Source organism: Rhinatrema bivittatum, chromosome 6 (assembly GCF_901001135.1).
Source record: "Rhinatrema bivittatum chromosome 6, aRhiBiv1.1, whole genome shotgun sequence".
In the NCBI taxonomy this organism is placed as follows: domain Eukaryota; kingdom Metazoa; phylum Chordata; class Amphibia; order Gymnophiona; family Rhinatrematidae; genus Rhinatrema; species Rhinatrema bivittatum.
The window spans coordinates 59865809-59886049 of NC_042620.1; the positions used below are offsets into that span (position 1 = coordinate 59865809).

The 20241-nt window shown below is 47.0% G+C and overlaps 1 protein-coding gene across 1 annotated transcript in view; it reads right to left on the reverse strand.

The window, feature by feature from the left end:
- LRP1B (LDL receptor related protein 1B) overlaps positions 1-20241 on the reverse strand; it is a 3516099-nt gene that overhangs the window by 2103714 nt on the left and 1392144 nt on the right.

Genomic DNA, 20241 nt, shown 5'->3' on the forward strand with positions numbered 1-20241 from the left:
GAAAAAACCCCTCCCCCAATAATACGGATTTCAAATCAATCAAAAGAGGTGACTTCAATACTTCCATGCATGTTAGTTAAACTATCAAATGAATTGTTCAAATATGGGACAATTCAAAACACAAATGCATTGCAATTGATGTCAAAACATTTTTTAAAGACCAAGAAAAAGGTTTTGTAGTACATGAGTACCACAATACCTTCTTCAGATTTGATACTTTGTAATGAGAAGTTATCAATAGAGATGTGAATCGTGTCCTCGATCGTCTTAACGATCGATTTCGGCTGGGAGGGGGAGGGAATCGTATTGTTGCCATTTGGGTGTGTAAACTATTGTGAAAAATCATTAAAATCGTGAGCCGGCACACTAAACCCCCCTAAAACCCACCCCGACCCTTTAAATTAAATCCCCCACCCTCCCGAACCCTCCCGAACCCCCCCAAATGCTTTAAATTACCTGGGGATCCGGCGGTGGTCCAGAACGGCGGCGGTCCGGAACGGTCCCCTCAATAGAATCGTGTTGTCTTCAGCCGACGCCATTTTTCAAAATGGCCGCCGCAAAATGGCAGCGGCCATAGACAAAAATGATTCGACGGAGGAGGTCATTCCAGACCTCCGCTGGACTTTTGGCAAGTCTTGTGGGGGTCAGGAGGCCCCCCCAAGCTGGCCAAAAGTTTCCTGGGAGTCCAGCGGGGTTCCGGGAGCGATTTCTTGCCGCGAATCGTTTTCGTACGGAAAATGGCGCCGGCAGGAGATCGACTGCAGGAGGTCGTTCAGCGGGGGTTCCGGACCGCCGCTGAACGACCTCCTGCACTCGATCTCCTGCCGGCGCCATTTTCCGTACGAAAACGATTTGCGGCAAGAAATCGCTCCCGGAACCCCGCTGGACTCCCAGGAAACTTTTGGCCAGCTGGGGGGGCCTCCTGACCCCCACAAGACTTGCCAAAAGTCCAGCGGGGGTCCAGAACGACCTCCTCCATCGAATCGTTTTTGTCTATGGCCGCCGCCATTTTGCGGCGGCCATTTTGAAAAATGGCGCCGGCTGAAGACAACACGATTCTATTGAGGGGGCCGTTCCGGACCGCCACCATTCTGGACCACCGCCGGATCCCCAGGTAATTTAAAGCATTGGGGGGGGGGTTCGGGAGGGTGGGGGATTTAATTTAAAGGGTCGGGGGTGGGTTTTAGGGGGTTTTAGTGTGCTGGTTTTCCTGCCCTCCCCCTTCCCCCGATTTACAATTTTTTAACGATAAATTGGGGGAATTGGTATTGTATCGTGGCCCTAACGATTTTTTGACGATTTAAAATATATCGGACGATATTTTAAATCGTCAAAAAACAATTCACATCCCTAGCTATCAATACAACACAAACTTACGTGGACTTTGTAACATAAGGCCAGAGATGAATTATCTTACCTACAATATCTTTTTAAAAGATTAACTACAAAAACAATATATCTTTTTCCTAGTATAGTATTGAGTTTAGGTACGATACTGGGATTCTTACTGTAACTTTAAACTACTTAGAGCTAAATTGAGTTTACAGGAAATGAGACAGCTGTTCTAAGAATGAGGCAAAGCTCCTAGTCTAACAGTTCAAATTACCAGCAAATCATGGGAAAAAGTGAGTACAAATTTGTTTTAATAGCTTCATATTGCTGAATAAAAGTTTACAATAAGATCAGATAATACACTGGAAAGAAAATAAAACAATAAGCACAGGTATGAACAATTTCCTATAAAGCAGTAACAAATAGCCCTTGGTAGTAGAATATTGCTAGGATAACTGAGAAGGTGCAATATAAAAAGCAAATTATTTCTTCTCAACAAAAGTGACACAAATATCACTAACAGCAGCTGGCTTTACTTACATCCTTTTGTATAAAAATACATTATGGGATACATTTTCAAAGAGTTACATGGGTAAAAATACAAGTAGCTTATATTTGCATAATTGCTATTTTATAAACTTAGAAAGTATGCACAGATACATATAGAAAATGGAACAGTCTAGGGGCATTCCAGGGTGGGGCCAACAGTTATGCATGTAAGCTGATAATTATAACAGACTTATGCATGCACATTTGGCAACTTACTTGTGTAATTTAACACCGGCTAATTATATCTCATAATTAATATCAAAATGATTTATGGGGTACTATTGCTGTGTGGGAGATCTGGGCCAATTGGGGGAACCAGGAAGGTCTCAATGATCAGGAGAAGGACTAGGCTAACAGGTAGAAGAATCAGTAAAACTGGTAATTTATTATTGTGTGTGCATGTTTTAAAATATACTGACTTCTATACGTAAATCATATTTTACATGAGCAAGTCCTACTTTACTTTTGCACAGAAAATATGCAAACATATATTTTTGAAATTAATAGGAAAAGTATGCAGGTTTTATACATTGAAATACTTGCTTTTAGTACCATGCGCGCATTTGCATGTGTACTGTTTAAAATATGCCTACTAGGGATGTGAATCGTGTCCTCGATCGTCTTAACGATCGATTTCGGCTGGGAGGGGGAGGGAATCGTATTGTTGCCGTTTGGGGGGGTAAAATATCGTGAAAAATCGTGAAAAATCTAAAAATCTAAAAATCGCAAAACCGGCACATTAAAACCCCCTAAAACCCACCCCCGACCCTTTAAATTAAATCCCCCACCCTCCCGAACCCCCCCCAAATGAGTTAAATAACATGCGGGTCCAGCGGCGGTCCGGAACGGCAGCGGTCCGGAACGGGCTCCTGCTCCTGAATCTTGTTGTCTTCAGCCAGCGCCATTTTCCAAAATGGCGCCGAAAAATGGCGGCGGCCATAGACGAACACGATTGGACGGCAGGAGGTCCTTCCGGACCCCCGCTGGACGTTTGGCAAGTCTCGTGGGGGTCAGGAAGCCCCCCACAAGCTGGCCAAAAGTTCCTGGAGGTCCAGCGGGGGTCAGGGAGCGATTTCCCGCCGCGAATCGTTTTCGTACGGAAAATGGCGCCGGCCATACGCGTATGGCTGGCGCCATTTTCCGTACGGAAAATGGCGCCGGCAGGAGATCGACTGCAGGAGGTCGTTCAGCGAGGGTTCCGGTGCCTCGCTGAACGACCTCCTGCAGTCGATCTCCTGCCGGCGCCATTTTCCGTACGAAAACGATTTGCGGCAGGAAATCGCTCCCTGACCCCCGCTGGACCTCCAGGAACTTTTGGCCAGCTTGTGGGGGGCCTCCTGACCCCCACGAGACTTGCCAAAAGTCCAGCGGGGGTCCGGAAGGACCTCCTGCCGTCCAATCGTGTTCGTCTATGGCCGCCGCCATTTTTCGGCGCCATTTTGGAAAATGGCGCCGGCTGAAGACAACAAGATTCAGGAGCAGGAGCCCGTTCCGGACCGCTGCCGTTCCGGACCGCCGCTGGACCCGCAGGTTATTTAACTCATTTGGGGGGGGGGTTCGGGAGGGTGGGGGATTTAATTTAAAGGGTCGGGGGTGGGTTTTAGGGGGTTTTAGTGTGCCGGCTCACGATTCTAACGATTTATAACGATAAATCATTAGAATCTCTATTGTATTGTGTTCCATAATGGTTTAAGACGATATTAAAATTATCGGACGATAATTTTAATCGTCCTAAAACGATTCACATCCCTAATGCCTACCGCATGTATGTATGCTCCTAATTTTAAGCGGCTACTCAAACATATCTTCCTTAGAACTTTGTTGACTTTAACATGCCCAGGTAAAAGGATTTTAAAACATGCTCACATGAAGGACATTCCCAGGTTTACCCATTAGTTCACACATGCACATATACGTATGTAATTTGTGGCTTTTAAAATATGCATTGCTCGTGCGTGGCCCAGATACTCATGTATGTCAGCCTTTTAACATGAGTGACACTTTTAAAATTCACCCCATATCGAGAGGTAGACATATGCATATTTTATGATGGGACTGGGATATACAATGCTATCAAAGATCTCTGCACAGCCATATACACACATATGTGCGTCTGTGTGGAGTTGTTTGAAAGTTATTCTCTTCATATTTAATAAAATAGATTAAGAACATAGGAACATAAGATAAGCCATATTGAGTCAGTCAAAGGATCCATGGAGTCCAGCATTCTGTCTCAAACAATGCAAATACGGGTACTAGGAAGAACCCAGCAGATCCCAAAAAGTAAATTTATTCCTTGCTGCTCATTCCCAGGGATAAGTAGTGGCTTTTCCAAGTCTACCTGGCTAATAATTATTTATGGAATTTTCTTCCAGAAACTTGTTCAAACCTTTTTTTAAACAAAATTATGCTAGCTTCCTTGATGGTATGTTTTGTCAACAAATTCTATAGCTTGATTTTATGGTGTATGAAAAAAATACTTTCTCTAATTTGTTTTAAATTTGTCCCCTAGTCTCGAAATGATACATAACCATTTCCTACTGATTTGTTCCCCCCCAAATGTTTTAGGTGGGGGTGTACAGCTGGGAAATTTATGTTCATTTTTTCATATTTGTTTTGTTTTTTCATATTGGTTTAATTTTCATTTTGATTTGGTGTGCACTAAATCTACAAAGTGCACACTAAATCCATTTAATGAATACTATTTTGATTTAGTGTTCACTAAAAAAAATATTGCACAATAAAATCAAATACAAATTAAACAAATGCACATTCTTAGTATTAGGCATACTGAGATATATTTTATATCTGTAACAGGTGTTTATGTGATCAATCTTGCTTTATTCAGTTCATTATTCATTACTGCTCCCAAGCTCCTGATAAATGAAGAGAGGTAAACAGGATCAAAACAGCTTTTGTATTAAAAGCTAAAAGCTACTTTGCAGAAATGATGAAAATCTAATAGATCAAATACCTAACCCCCAATATTATGACAGACACTAGTATTACTAAATACCATACATAGAAAAAATAATTCTATAAGATGTAAGATAAGGACCACCACTTGGTCCATACAGTCAGTCTATTAGTTCCTTTCTATTCTATTGCTACAGATCCTCCTCAAACATTTTTCTTCTCCTTCCTTTGCCTGCCACTGCAGTATATTAAGAAACAATGTATTAAAGTGTGATAACATGTTCACCATATGATAAACACTTTGCCTTAAGTATCAAACATTTATTGCATCTGCTACTGTTATCATTGTTCTCTTTGGGGAACATTTTTTTAAAGGATTTATGTATGTAGAGAGGATAACTTTGAAACATGTGCATGAGCCCATATTTATTTAGGGATTTGTGAAAATCTATTTATATATTTTATAACCTGTAGGTATATGATATATGCAGGTTATAAAATATGTGTAAATGCACCTTGTAACATGTGTGTGCATGTAAAAAATGTGTAAATACATATTGCACTTATTCAGATAAATTCTAATTTATCCAGCTAAGTAGCGGCACTTACCCAGACAAGTTACGGTTTATATGGCTAAGTAATGGCAAAGCTGCCACTTAGCGAGATAAGTCTTAAAATGTTACTTATTCTGCCAAGTCATATATCTCGATCAATCTAAAAAGCACTACTTATTTGGCTAAGTCAGATAGCTGGATAAGTAATGTTTTTTTAGACTTTTCTGATTATCGACTTAGCCAGATAAGAAGCTTTGATGATGTAGGAGGAATTGTATTAGTCCCTGCCCAAGACAGAAAGAATAAAAGTATAAGAAAACAGTCTTTGAAAGGAAAACAGGGCATTTAAAGGCTAAGATGCTCTCTAAAGGACTACAATTCCCAGATACTCCTGCCACTATGGTGGAGAGAAGCACACCAATTGGCTGCTAGGAACTATTAGAAGGGTGGAGCTAAAGTGATGAGGTAGATCAGATCAGAGGGGGAAAGAAGCAGAGGTCCAAGGAATCTAGTCTCAGCCCCAAAGCATTACTTATCCAGCTTTCTGACTTAGCCAAATAAGTAGTGCTTTTTAGAGTGATCCAGATATCTGACTTAGCAGAATAAGTAGCATTTTAAGACTTATCTGGCTAAGTGGCAGCTTTGCCATTACTTAGCTGTATAAACTGTAACTTGTCTGGATAAGTGCTGCTACTTTGCTGGATACATCAGAATTTATTTGGATGTGCAATATGTATTTGCATGTTTTTTACATGCACACACATGTTGCAGGGTACATGTACACATTTACACATTCCTCTGAGAAGGAAGAACTAGAACCATTTCTAAATTCACCTTGGCACCAAAGTTTTATAAAAGACATTAAGACTGTGTTGCATTAGTGATTAGAAGCCTACAAATCTAAAGAAGGGATATGAAAATGCTTTAGTTGAGTTTAGTATCTGGGGAGAGAGAAAGAGAGAGAGAGACAACCCCAACTAAAGAAAAGAAGTTTGAATGGTGGGGAGTGATAATTAATCTTTAGGAGTGAAGTGCCTGCAAAAGTATGAAAGCTAGGCCTCTCGGTATACAGAGAATTGTGGAATAATGCTTGGCCTACCTTGACGGCGGCGGGCAGCGACGGGATTGGAGGATGGGGGGGGGGGGGGGCGACAGGGTAAAGGTGAGGGCCGGTGAAATAGCCCCCCCCCTTTCTTTCCTACCTGTTAACCCCGGAAGAAGACGCAGAGAGGGTCCCACGTCATGGCTCCACCCCGGGGCCTTGACGTCACAAGGGGGCACCGATGGCGCCCTGTGATGACACTTGCGGCCCTTTAAAGCTACAAGCGATCCTTTTCGGATTGCACTGCTGGCGAAAAAGCTGGACAGGCACCATTGGGTTCCCAGCGGCCGGGAGATCGACGACTGGATTGCAAGACAGCTGGTTTTTCCTGTTTCAGGCAGTTCTATTGCCTTCGTTTCCTCGCCGTACGGGGGAGGGAGTTTTTCTCCATTCCGGTGGGTTTTGCGAGTGCTTAGCCCCCTTTTTCTATTGGGTTGCGGGCAATTGCTGTTTTGCGATGCTTTCTCCCCCTGTACTTGCTGCTGGGCTGCCAAAGGATTCTTTCACTTTTCATGTGGCTGCCAATGACAGCGCCATCCCCCCCCCCCCCCCCCTCATTTGTGTGTTCCTACACGGCCGCGTGGTGCCTCAGCCCCCAGCTCTGTTTTATCGGCCATGCTGCGGTGCTGCTGTCTTTTATGGCTGGGTTTGCTTACAAAAAAAAAAAAAAAGAAAAGAACCGGGGGGAAGGAAGGGTTTTTGTTTTCCTTTCCCATAGACCTTTTGTTTTTGTTTTCATGTGGTCAGAACTGGGTTCACTCCTGATCCAATCTCCCCCACGGGGAGGCGCACTTTATTCCCTTTTAGTGAGGATCGGAGCACGCTAGGATCTTCCATGTTCTTCGGCTACAAGGGTTTGAATTCAGGACTACCTGATGAGGGAGGGGGGAGGGGGAGACATTTCCTGGTACATATGCCTGCATAGGCCAGGACATGAGGCCCCTTAGTTTCTCACTTACGGTCCATCGGCCTTCATTTTTCTTTTCTCCACTTGACATTGGCCTTCTCTCATTCCCCTTTGCAATATGCCATGCCTGGCCCTGCTTGCCAGGAGAGGCGTTTGGAGTATTAAAGGCTGTGAGTTTGAATCCCGCTGTGGTAAACATAGAGGGAAGTTGAAAGTGGCCACTAGTCAGACTCTATATAGCTATTTCTGATGTGCTCTGTATTATCTTGCCTCTGAAACCTCAAGGGTGGGAATGCAGGACTTAGGCCTTTTAATTTTCAATCAATTATTGCTAAAGTCAGGATTATACTGTAAATATTATTTTGTTTGTTTGTTTTATATAGAAATATTACTATTTCAATTTATAAGGGTCAGGAGCTGTCATCCTGTATCATTGTGCGCATTAACTCTATTTCTATTTCACCGCTCTAGCAGGCGGGCCATACAGGTGCAGCTTACACCACTCACCCCACTATTCAGAATGGCAACAAGACAAACTGGAAGGAAAAGACAAGCAAGCCATACTAGTGGAAGAGCCGACAACACTAATGCACTCCCGTCTTACAAGCGGACCAACAGGCAACCATACAACGTGGAATATGCACCAGAAGTACAGGACGCAGACAACATTCAGGAAGCAGACAAAGTACAGTAAGCAGACAAAGTAGAGGAAGAAACCGAGCGGTCAGGAGTAAATAGGAACAAGGTGAACAGGCAGTTGCCCGGTAATGCACAGCAACAGGATATGGAGGAGTCTCCACCGTCCATCACTAGCGAAGCGACCGCTTTCTTGGCGTCACAGCCTCTCACCTCTGGGACTGGCATTGTGAATGTTGCATGGCACAACGCTCACGAAGCTAATCGCCTGAGTACTGGCAGAATTGAAGAACTTAGCGCTTCCCACGGTGCTTCCTTCCTGGCACAGACTGGGTCGAGTTCTGATCCAGCAACACATGAATACAGAGGCAGAAGACACCCACCATGGTACGAAGAAGAAGACGGCTGGTATACCAGACCACCATGGGATAGCGACATCCCTTACACTCTCACAGATTGGCATCATGACGACAGGCGGTGGGAAGCTAGCCATCGGCGAGGCAGGAGCAGACGACATCCTTGGAGGTATTGGCAAACGCTACCGACACCTACATCTCATGATCAGGAGAGGAAGCCCACCTGGTGGCCAACACCAGATTCTGATCACTACCCATTACACGGTACATCAGAGGGCAACACCGGCAAAGCTGAGCAATCTTTCAGCCGTACCCCAGCAGTTAAGGCCGCGGAAGGCATAGAGTCAAAGCACAGAGATGACATTCCCATGCAGCACTACAGAACCAACGATGAAAGGCCTTCTACAAGTTTTGATCCGTAAACCACGCGTTGCACTGAGCACAACAATGTGGGTGAGTCTGTGATACATGGGCAAAAGCATGATTCTGTGCAAGTTGCTGTAACAAAAAGTCAAAACGCAGGTCTAAGCGCAGGTGCAGATCTAGTTCTAGCTCTAGCACCTCTTCCTCTTCTTCATCCTCTGACTCCTCTACCGATAGTGACAACCACATAAGCACTAACATTGTGGACAGGAATTCCAGGGGTCCACCAGCGCTAACCACACTCTCTGAATTATGGGAGGGTGTGCCAAAGAAACTTAGAAAGAAAATCAAACAACAAAAGTACATTGCATTTTTTCCATCCTGCACGAGCGGTGAAAAACCGAAGAGAGAAAGAAGCGGAGAGCCGGATCAGCTACCCTTGGCAAAGAGTTAAAAATACCAAAAACCATTGTCAACTGGATGATGGCTTTCATGCACATGACGAGTGTGGTAGGGCACAGAGATCCATTGCAATACGGTTCCATGTTGAGCTATGCTATCAACATTTTACGGGCATACCAGCAGCACAACGGTTGGGCATGGCTCAACTATGATGAGCAATTCTGGGACAAGATGGAGGAGAATAGGTTCATGACTTGGGGAACCCAAGATGTTAGTTTATGGCTTAACCAGATGACCCATAAATCTATGGAACAAGGAACCAGGTCAAGGCTTACAAGGAGGACATCTCCTGCCAGGTTCGCGGTAAAACAACCACTGGGGCTAGATAATACCTGCTGGAGGTATAACAAGAGAGTCTGTACCTTTCCAGATTGCAAGTTCAAACACATATGCACCGGATGTGCAGAACCTCACCCTTTCACAAAATTTCCCAAAAAACAGGCTTCAGGGAGTAATCCTAAAGCACCCACAACCGGAACCCTTTGAAAAAGCATCCTCGCCCATTTGATTGGACGTAATACAACCATGGCTGGATTTATATCCATATCATCAAAAGGCCCATAAATTAGCCCAAGGTTTTTGTCATGTTTTCATCAAAACTTTCCAAGGCTGCACTGAGGAAATACATACCGAAAATGCATCTTTGGCAATACACCTCAAGGATATAGTTCAATCCAAGCTGGAGGCGGAAATCGCACAGGGTTGAATAGCTGGTCCATTCACAACACCTCCTTTTCTGTACATATTTCTTTCCCCATTGGCTGTCATTCCAAAAAAGGAAAAAGGGAAATATCGACTGATAAAGAATCTATCTTACCCACCGGCTCAGTCAGTGAACAACCATTTGCCACAGGAAGACTGCTCAGTGCAATTTGCTTCATTTGATTCTGCTGTAGCACTGGTGTGAGCCTGAGGATATGGGGCCCTAATGGCTAAAGCGGACATCAAATCTGCTTTCAGGTTACTGCCAGTACACCCCACAGTTTTCCATTGCTGGGCTTCAAATTCAACGACCACTATTTCTTTGACAAATGCATTCCCATGGGCTGTTCCATCCATTGCGCTTACTTTGAGCTATTTAGCTCATTCCTGCACTGGGTTACGGCACAATGGACAGCTTCGCACAACATTATTCATTACCTGGACGACTTTCTATTCGTGGGGCCAACAGGCGAAAACACATGCTACAACCTCGTAGCTGAATTTCAGAAGATTTCCGAGGAATTTGGTGTCCCTTTAGTTCCCAGTAAAACAGAAGGCCCGGCCACTATTATCTCCTTCCTAGGAATTGAAATCGATTCTCACAAAATGATTGCTAGGTTGCCGGAAGAGAAGGTTTCCAAGTTACGATTAATTACCCAACAGATGACTACAGCTAAGATGATTACACTTCGTGTTGCTCAATCCATTCTTGGTTCACTAAACTTCGCTTGCTGGGTCATCCCTATGGGATGAGCATTTATGAGGAGACTCGCAGCAGCAACCATTGGTGTCCATCGACCTCATCATTTCCTCCGCCTATCAAAAGACATCCGTGCTGATTTCAGGATATGGAACTCATTCCTCACCAACTTTAATGAAATATCAGTACTACAGGGGACACCGCTGTCCAGCTTGGATCTAAACATTCACACTGATGCCTCAGGAGGATGGGGTTTTGGCACCATTTGCCAAAATGCATGGTGCACGGAGAGATGGCCTAAGGACTGGATATCACAAGGTCTTAATAAGAACATAACTTTTCTGGAACTCTTTCCTATCTGGGTGACACTTATTCTGTGGAGCGAAAGGTTAAGAAATAAACACATTATATTGGTGCGACAACCAGGCTGTTGTGCAGGTTTTAAATTCACAATCTGCCAAGTGCCCGATGGTGGTCAGTTTACTAAGGGAAATAGTTTTAGGAGCATTGCATAATAACACCACGCTGCACGCTAGACATGTCCCGGGAATATGTAATGGCTCTGCAGATTCCTTATCTCGTGCTAAATGACCTTTATTTCGTAAGCAGGTTCCAACAGCAGACGAACAGGGAACAGGGAATACCAATGCCAGCACGATTATGGAACATTGGACACCAACTACGCAGGACTTAATACGCAGATCCGTAGCAGCATCCACTTGGAAATCGCACTGCCAAGGCTATGAGGTTGGTGCCTCATTCTTAAGGAAGAGTAGTTGGCTGCAAGGCCCTATAAGTGAGGACCTCATGGTCAGATACATTGACTCTTTAATGGAGGCCGGAGTTACATGGAACACCATAGAAAAATGCATGGCCGGATTGGCATTTTTCACCAAAGCATGGGGTTGGGGTGATCCTACCAAGTCATTCATTATCAAGAAAATGATGACTGGGTGGGCAATAAAAGCAGGTACAATCAAGGACACCAAGCATCCCATCACACACAGCATGCTAAGGACGTTATGGACACTTATCATCAATCTGCTTTTCCGCTTTTGAAACTGCGCTATTTCGACTAGCATTCTCACTGGCATTCTTTGGGGCATTCCAAGTGAGTGAACTGGTGGCTGCCAACAAGGAAGACGACGGAAATAGCGGTTTGCTAGCGAGGAATGTATTATACACTCCTGAAAAATTAACTATTACTATACAGAAATCAAAAACAGACCAAGAACGCCGTGGACTACCATATCTCTCAAGAGAGTTCCAGGATGCGTTACTTGTCCAATCGATAATATGAGAACATATCTGGCTGTGCAGCCCAAGGGTAGAGCGCACCTCCTGATACATGCCGATGGTATGCCACTTACTCGATTTCAATTCTCCGCAATCCTAAGAGCTGCGGTAACGGAGATGAAGCTGGACCCAAAACATTTCACCACACACTCTTTCAGAATTGGTGCCACCACAAGTGCGGCACAGGCTGGACTTCAAACAGATGCAATCAAGCATGGATTATCGGTCACTCATACGTCCGATGGGCGGCAAAAAGAGCTCGTGAATGGCTGCATGGAATACACTTGGGTCTGGCGTCAAAAGGCTGGGGCATCGAATGGATGGGAAAACCAGGCATGCTTTGGGACCAGTTGTTGCCCTTCATATGGCGACTGAAGCAGGAGAGGGCACCGCTGATGTCATAATCCTACATCTGGGAGGCAACGACTTGTCTTCATGGACATGTAAGTGTTTGGTGCAGATTGTTAAATCCGACCTGGCTAGCATACTAGAGTTATTCCCCGGTGCCCTGGTATGCTGGTCTGATATTATTCCCAGACCAAAATGGAAGCTGTCCAAATTATGGGAGAGAGGGAGGAAAAAAATTAACATACAAATTGGTTCATGGTTACAAAAAATGGGAGGACGTCAGATAAGACATCAGTGGGCCAACGATATGTCCCCGGGGCTATTCAGACCTGACGAAATACACTTATCGGATATTGGATACGACATTTTCAATAATACCCTACAAGATGCTATTGAGGTACAAGACATGTAAATTGGCCGCAGCTGTTTAGTGGGGGACACGAGGCAAGGGTACTCCCTACCTCGTGTTTTGGCGGGTACCTGGGCTGGTTTGGAAGCATTACTCGTGGTGCTGGTGTCACCACATGATGGTGGGGTAGCCGTTGGCGCCGGGAGGCAATAAAGGTGATGGCCCCCTTGCTCAGGAACAAGGCGGGGGACCCCACAGAGTCAGGCTGCCTTGCTTGGTTCATGCAGCTGGCAGTGGCATAAGCATACTGCTGGCTCGGGTATCCTATTAAAGTTATCATTGTTATCTTTAAAATAAAAGCTGCGGCTAATTTTATACGTACTCAAGATATAGAGCAGGTGTAAATATAGGCGAGTAATCTGCCAAATTTACATGCTTAAATTGCTTATAAAATGGAAACTTACGTAAATGTTGGCTCTACCCTGGAATGCCCCCGACAGACTCTTTTTATGTGTAAATTTAATTGCGTTCCCTTACTTGCAGGTTTAGTTTGAGATCAATAAAATAGGATAAATGCAAGAATATGCTATTTACACACATATGTGCTGATATTTATATGCACAACTCTTTGAAAACTCATCTTTAGCATATTTTCAAAAGTCAATTTACAAGCTTACAGGAGAATGCATGCAAATGCATGCAAATGTAACTGTTACGCTTGGGCTCCGGACAGGAGTCGTGCACACCACCCAGCAGGGTGGCTCCAGGTGGAGAGAGACAGGAAGCTCGAACAGAGTCAGGTACCAGGCTGGGTCAGGGCAGGCAGCAAGAATCAGTGTCTAAGTACAGGCTGGGTCAGGGCAGACGGCAAGTGGCAGTGTCAAGTACAGGCTGGGTCAGGGCAGGCGGCAGTCAGCAGTGTCTGGGTCCAGGCTGGGTCAGGGCACAGTAAGCAGGGCAGGGCAGGTCAGAAGGCCCGTAGGCCACACACACACACACACGGAAGGCCCGTAGGCCACACACCAATAGCGGGGCAAGGCAGGTCAGAAGGCCCGTAGGCCACACACACACACACGGAAGGCCCGTAGGCCACACACCAATAGCGGGGCAAGGCAGGTCAGAAGGCCCGTAGGCCACACACACACACACGGAAGGCCCGTAGGCCACACACCAATAGCGGCGCAAGGCAGGTCAGAAGGCCCGTAGGCCACACACACACACATGGAAGGCCCGTAGGCCACACACCAATAGCGGGGCAAGGCAGGTCAGAAGGCCCGTAGGCCACACACACACACACGGAAGGCCCGTAGGCCAGGTATGGAAATCAAGGAAGAAGGCCAAAAGGCCGCACAAGGCAAGGCAAGGAAAGGAAAGGCCCGAAGGCCACGCAAGGCAAGGCAAGGCAAGGATAGGCCCGAAGGCCGCGCAAGGCAAGGCAAGGCAAGGATAGGCCCGAAGGCCGCGCAAGGCAAGGCAAGGCAAGGATAGGCCCGAAGGCCACGCAAGGCAAGGCAAGGCAAGGATAGGCCCGAAGGCCGCGCAAGGCAAGGCAAGGCAAGGCAAGGATAGGCCCGAAGGCCACGCAAGGCAAGGCAAGGCAAGGCAAGGATAGGCCCGAAGGCCACGCAAGGCAAGGCAAGGCAAGGATAGGCCCGAAGGCCGCGCAAGGCAAGGCAAGGCAAGGCAAGGATAGGCCCGAAGGCCGCGCAAGGCAGGCTAGAGCAGGGAGCCCAGGTGAGCTCGATGCCGAAGCCCCGAGGCAACTGTCAGGCAGGGTTAAGAGGGCACACCCAGAGCATAGAGTGGACATAGGAGATGGACTGGGCCTGTCAGGAAAGCCAGCACTAGAGGGACCCCTGGTGGTGAGGCGGTAGCACAGCAGCCACAGCCGTAACAGTACCCCCCCCTCAAGGCCTCCCCCTCCTCCTGGATCCCATCTGTGCAGGAGGTAATCAAGAATAACGGGAGACCACTCCGGGGGTGATGCGGCAGGGTCAACTCCTTCCCGAGGAAATAAGGCAGTCCATAACCCCACCTGGGGTGATAAGGCAGACACAACCCCAACCTGGGGCAGAAAAATAGTCCATAACCCCTCCTGGGACAAGGCGGCAGGGTTAGACCCCTCCTGGGGTAGCAGAGGCGGTGCAGATTTCCATAACCCCTCCTGGGGTGACAAGGGGAACACAAACCCCACCTGGGGCAGAGAAATAGTCCGTAACCCTTCTTGAGGTGATAGTAGGACCGGTCCGGACCCTTCCAAGGTCGGCATTAAGACCGGTACAGGCCCCTCCAGGGGCGGCAGCTGGGCCAGTACAGCAGGCTCGGATCCTACTCGGGCAATTGTAGCAGGCTCGGACCCCTCTCGGGGCATTGTAGCAGGCTCGGACCCCTCTCGGGGCGTTGTAGCAGGCTCGGACCCCTCTCGGGGCATTGTAGCAGGCTCGGACCCCTCTCGGGGCGTTGTAGCAGGCTCGGACCCCTCTCGGGGCGATGAAGCAGGCTCGGACCCCTCTCGGGGCATTGTAGCAGGCTCGGACCCCTCTCGGGGCGTTGTAGCAGGCTCGGACCCCTCTCGGGGCGATGAAGCAGGCTCGGACCCCTCTCGGGGCGTCAGCAGGACCGGTATGGACCCCTCCAGGGGTGGCAGCAGGACCGGTATGGACCCCTCCCGGAGTGGCAGCAGGACCAGGTCGGCAGACTCCGATGGCTGACTCAGGAAGTCTGTCAGTAGGACTGGTTCGGACCCCTCTGAAGACGGCAGCAGGGCCGGTTCGGCAGGCTCAGATGGCAGAGTTAGAAAGTCTGTCAGCAGGGCTGGTGCGGACCCCTCCGAGGACGGCAGCAGGGCCGGTTCAGCAGACTCAGGCTCTTCTCGGGGTAGTGCAGCAGGTTCAGATGGCAGAGTAGCATGGTTAAAGGTAGTGTGCATGGAAGACACAGATTGTACTGCCGTGGGCTTGATACCTCGAGCCAAAGTCTGATGCTCCTGATTTTGTTTCTGGAGGAGCAGTTTAGAGAAGGCACAGGCAGTTCTAGGACGTCTAGGGAAGGTGCTCGTTAGTGTCCACTTGGCAGCTGTGGGAAGCTGAGCCCTGCTAGAGTTAATCAGCTCTCTCCGTTGTAGAGAAACCTGTTCCCGAGGCTCTAGCACTGGTCTCACAGAAGCCTTCTTGGCCAGGTAAGTCCTGGGTTTTTCTACCCACAAACTGCCAGCAAAAATGTCTGTTTTAGTCGAGCCAGAAACAGAAAACTGGTTAGGAGAGCTGATTGCTTTTTCTAATTGCACAGCTGGTCCTAGAGCAGAACAACAGGGGCAGGGTTTGCCTGGAGGTAACAAACACGGGAGACAGGAGCATTTCCACCACCCTGGTTTAGGAGCCAGACAGTTCAAACACTCCTGATAGACAGAGACATTTTTCTTGTTGCAGTTATTGCATGACCAGTGTTCCTGACCAACAAGTTCACAGGCAAGACAGTTCTGATAGCTTGGATAATTCAAAGTCTGACAGGAATGGCAGGTATAAAACTTTAAAGAAGGAGGCATCTTGAATTAGTGAAAAGATGACTCACCGGCAGGACACAGACCTATCTCTTCCCCTGGAAAATGTGATGGCTTCGGCATACTGTTACGCTTGGGCTCCGGACAGGAGTCGTGCACACCACCCAGCAGGGTGGCTCCAGGTGGAGAGAGACAGGAAGCTCGAACAGAGTCAGGTACCAGGCTGGGTCAGGGCAGGCAGCAAGAATCAGTGTCTAAGTACAGGCTGGGTCAGGGCAGACGGCAAGTGGCAGTGTCAAGTACAGGCTGGGTCAGGGCAGGCGGCAGTCAGCAGTGTCTGGGTCCAGGCTGGGTCAGGGCACAGTAAGCAGGGCAGGGCAGGTCAGAAGGCCCGTAGGCCACACACACACACACACACGGAAGGCCCGTAGGACACACACCAATAGCGGGGCAAGGCAGGTCAGAAGGCCCGTAGGCCACACACACACACACGGAAGGCCCGTAGGCCACACACCAATAGCGGGGCAAGGCAGGTCAGAAGGCCCGTAGGCCACACACACACACACGGAAGGCCCGTAGGCCACACACCAATAGCGGCGCAAGGCAGGTCAGAAGGCCCGTAGGCCACACACACACACATGGAAGGCCCGTAGGCCACACACCAATAGCGGGGCAAGGCAGGTCAGAAGGCCCGTAGGCCACACACACACACACGGAAGGCCCGTAGGCCAGGTATGGAAATCAAGGAAGAAGGCCAAAAGGCCGCACAAGGCAAGGCAAGGAAAGGAAAGGCCCGAAGGCCACGCAAGGCAAGGCAAGGCAAGGATAGGCCCGAAGGCCGCGCAAGGCAAGGCAAGGCAAGGATAGGCCCGAAGGCCACGCAAGGCAAGGCAAGGCAAGGATAGGCCCGAAGGCCGCGCAAGGCAAGGCAAGGCAAGGCAAGGATAGGATAGGCCCGAAGGCCACGCAAGGCAAGGCAAGGCAAGGATAGGCCCGAAGGCCGCGCAAGGCAAGGCAAGGCAAGGATAGGCCCGAAGGCCACGCAAGGCAAGGCAAGGCAAGGATAGGCCCGAAGGCCGCGCAAGGCAAGGCAAGGCAAGGATAGGCCCGAAGGCCGCGCAAGGCAGGCTAGAGCAGGGAGCCCAGGTGAGCTCGATGCCGAAGCCCCGAGGCAACTGTCAGGCAGGGTTAAGAGGGCACACCCAGAGCATAGAGTGGACATAGGAGATGGACTGGGCCTGTCAGGAAAGCCAGCACTAGAGGGACCCCTGGTGGTGAGGCGGTAGCACAGCAGCCACAGCCGTAACAGTAACATACTGCAATCACAATTTGAAAAACCATTTACTTGGATTAAGTGCATTTAATGCAGGTGAAGCCTATTTTTGAAAACCTATTTACAAGGGAAAATAGATTTACACATGTAAAACCCTGTTTAAACATGTAAATGCTTTTGAATATCAGACCCTTAAAGTGTACTTATGTACATAAAACGTATTAACAGGTCAATAGCATATATCTTAGCAATTTTCAAAAGCTCACAAGCATAAAACCCAGTTTTAAGCATGTAAATCCTTCTGAAAATTACCCCCTATATACTGTAGATATTGTAATGGCCATGCTAAAAGAATGAGGTTCAGATTAGGGATTATATTGCTATGCTTTAAAATGTGATATGTGGTGTATTTATCATGTAATATTAGCTCAGGAAAAAGTTTGACATTGGGATGGTATAGATCACATAACACAAGAGAGAGAGAGAGAAGGGGTCCCAGAAATCATCACTACAGAGAAGGAAATGCAATCAGTAAGGAACCAGGTTTTTTTAGGATTGACTATTGATTAATAAACGTGTAGCAGGGAGTGATGGGATGGGGGGGGAAGGGTGAGTTAGAACTTGATATTAGTAAGCCAAGCCTTGACTAATGATGACCCCATTATTAATCATGTTTATAGGTGAAGAGGAATTTTTGTTCATTTTGGGCTGGATTTTCAAAGTTCTACGTGCGTAAATCGGCTTACGCGCACCATGCCTATTTTCAAAAGGCCCGACGGCGTGCGTAATGCCCCAGGACACGTCTAAGTCTTGGGGCTTTACTAAAGGAGCAGTCCAGGGGCAGGGCATGGACAGGGTGGGGTGATCCAGGGGTGGGATGGGGGTGGGGTCAGAGACCTCGACACAGCAGACATTTGCCGCTGTGCCGAGGCCTCTGACCCCAGGGCTGAAGTAAGTTTTAAAGCAGAGGGAAAAAAAAGAAAAAGGTAGGGGAGAAAGGGCGGGGGAGGTAGGGGTAGGGAAGGTGGGGTGGGGGGTAGGGAATGGGGAAGGCAGCGTGGCTTGGCGCGGTCTGCGCTCGCATATTATAAAATTGGGTGTACATGTGTGCACGCCGGGTAGCGCACGCACATGTTCGCCCGCGCGTACCTCTGAAAATCTACCCCTTTGTGCATATTTTATACCCCAAACCCAAGAACAGTCAGACAACATATATCCTTCTAGAGTAATTTCCGTTTACTGCATAATTAATTTCACAATAGTGGCATAGATCATATAAATGAAATGTCTATTATAGATAACATAAAAGAATAGAAAAATATTTACTAGGTATAATTCATAGTCATGCCATCACTGTGGTCTCTTTGCAGGAACCATTGTTATAGAAAACAAAGTACATACATCATAAAGAATGAACATAACAACACAATGCAAGACATCACTGAAAATGTACAATCTCCAACAACAAGTTCAAGTAACTCCAGGGAAGGTGGCATGATCAGATAGCAGCTCCCACAAGTAATTTCAGGGAATTAAGCAGTTAGGGGCACAGACTTTTCTCACCAATAAGGGAATCATGTGGCAGTAAAATAACCTATTTTACTAATTAGTCTACTCCTAGTCCATCTACAGCTCATGAAGACCCTCCTGATTTTTCACCCTAAAATACCCCAATTCACCCAGATGCCTACCCAGTTATTTTTCACTTTAAGATGTTTACAATCATTTATACCAGAATTTGAGCAGGAGTAAATATAAACAAGTAAAAAACAATAAAGAAAAAAGAAAAGAAAAAATTGTATGGTACCAACTCAACTGGAAAAAAAAAAAATCTCAAGCCTTAACCCAGCCTTCCCCACATACCTTTAAAATCTATTAAACTTGTCATGGGACAAGAGCAATCCCTGCCTGATGCCGCCGCTATATCAAGTATTGGTGGTAGACCACGGCTGGTATCATTATTACTTTCTTCTGTATAAAACGATGCCAGGCAGACTCCGGCTATTTTGTTTCAATGAAAGCACATTCCTAGTGATGCCTCTTATCTAGGTTCTTTAGTGAATCATGGTGGTCCCTTTATTCTCTTACCCTTATTAGCATGTCTGAGACAAAAATGTGTTGCCATTTAACTTATCTTAATTGTTCTCCAAAGTTCCCCTCAACTCCTAAATCCTCCACTCTTGTCAGGACTTCCTTAGCACAATCATTCTTTTATTTGTCAGCTTTTCTGAATTTTAGGACTGTTGATTTAACATTGGAAAGCTCCATATTCAGCCACTGTGCAGCTCAGCTAATTAGCTGGATAACATTACCAAGCTAACCTAGCCTATATATTCAGCAGCTTGGCCACACCAAATACGTTTATCCATCTAAATTTAGGACAGGTGTTCAGGCTGACCAGAGTTAGCCAGGTAAACTATCCAGCTTTCTCTGAATATTGGAGTTAGCTGAATAACTTATCTGGTTATCACAGATCCTCCCAATTACGCCCCTAACTTATTTGACCACATTTTAGCTGGATAAGTGCTGAAATTTTCAATTAGCTGGATAACCACTGTCATGTGGGCTAGGGTATGGAAAAATCCTCTTAGGAGCAGGGCATGACCACAGGGCAAAGAAGACACAAGCTGGAACTTGAGGTCAGGTACAGGCTGGATATAGTGGTCAGAGAGACTAGAAGCAGAGGTCTGGGTGTTGGAACATGGAAAAAGCTGAGGACTTGATACTGGAATAGGCTGAGGACTGGAAACTGGTCCAGACAAGCAGCTGAGGACTAGATACTGAGACAGGAGAGTAGTAGAATACTGAACAAGGACAGGAACTGGGTACAAACGTAGACTAGGAAGGATACTGAACAGAGACTAGAACTGGATACAGACACAGGTTAGGGGAAAGGC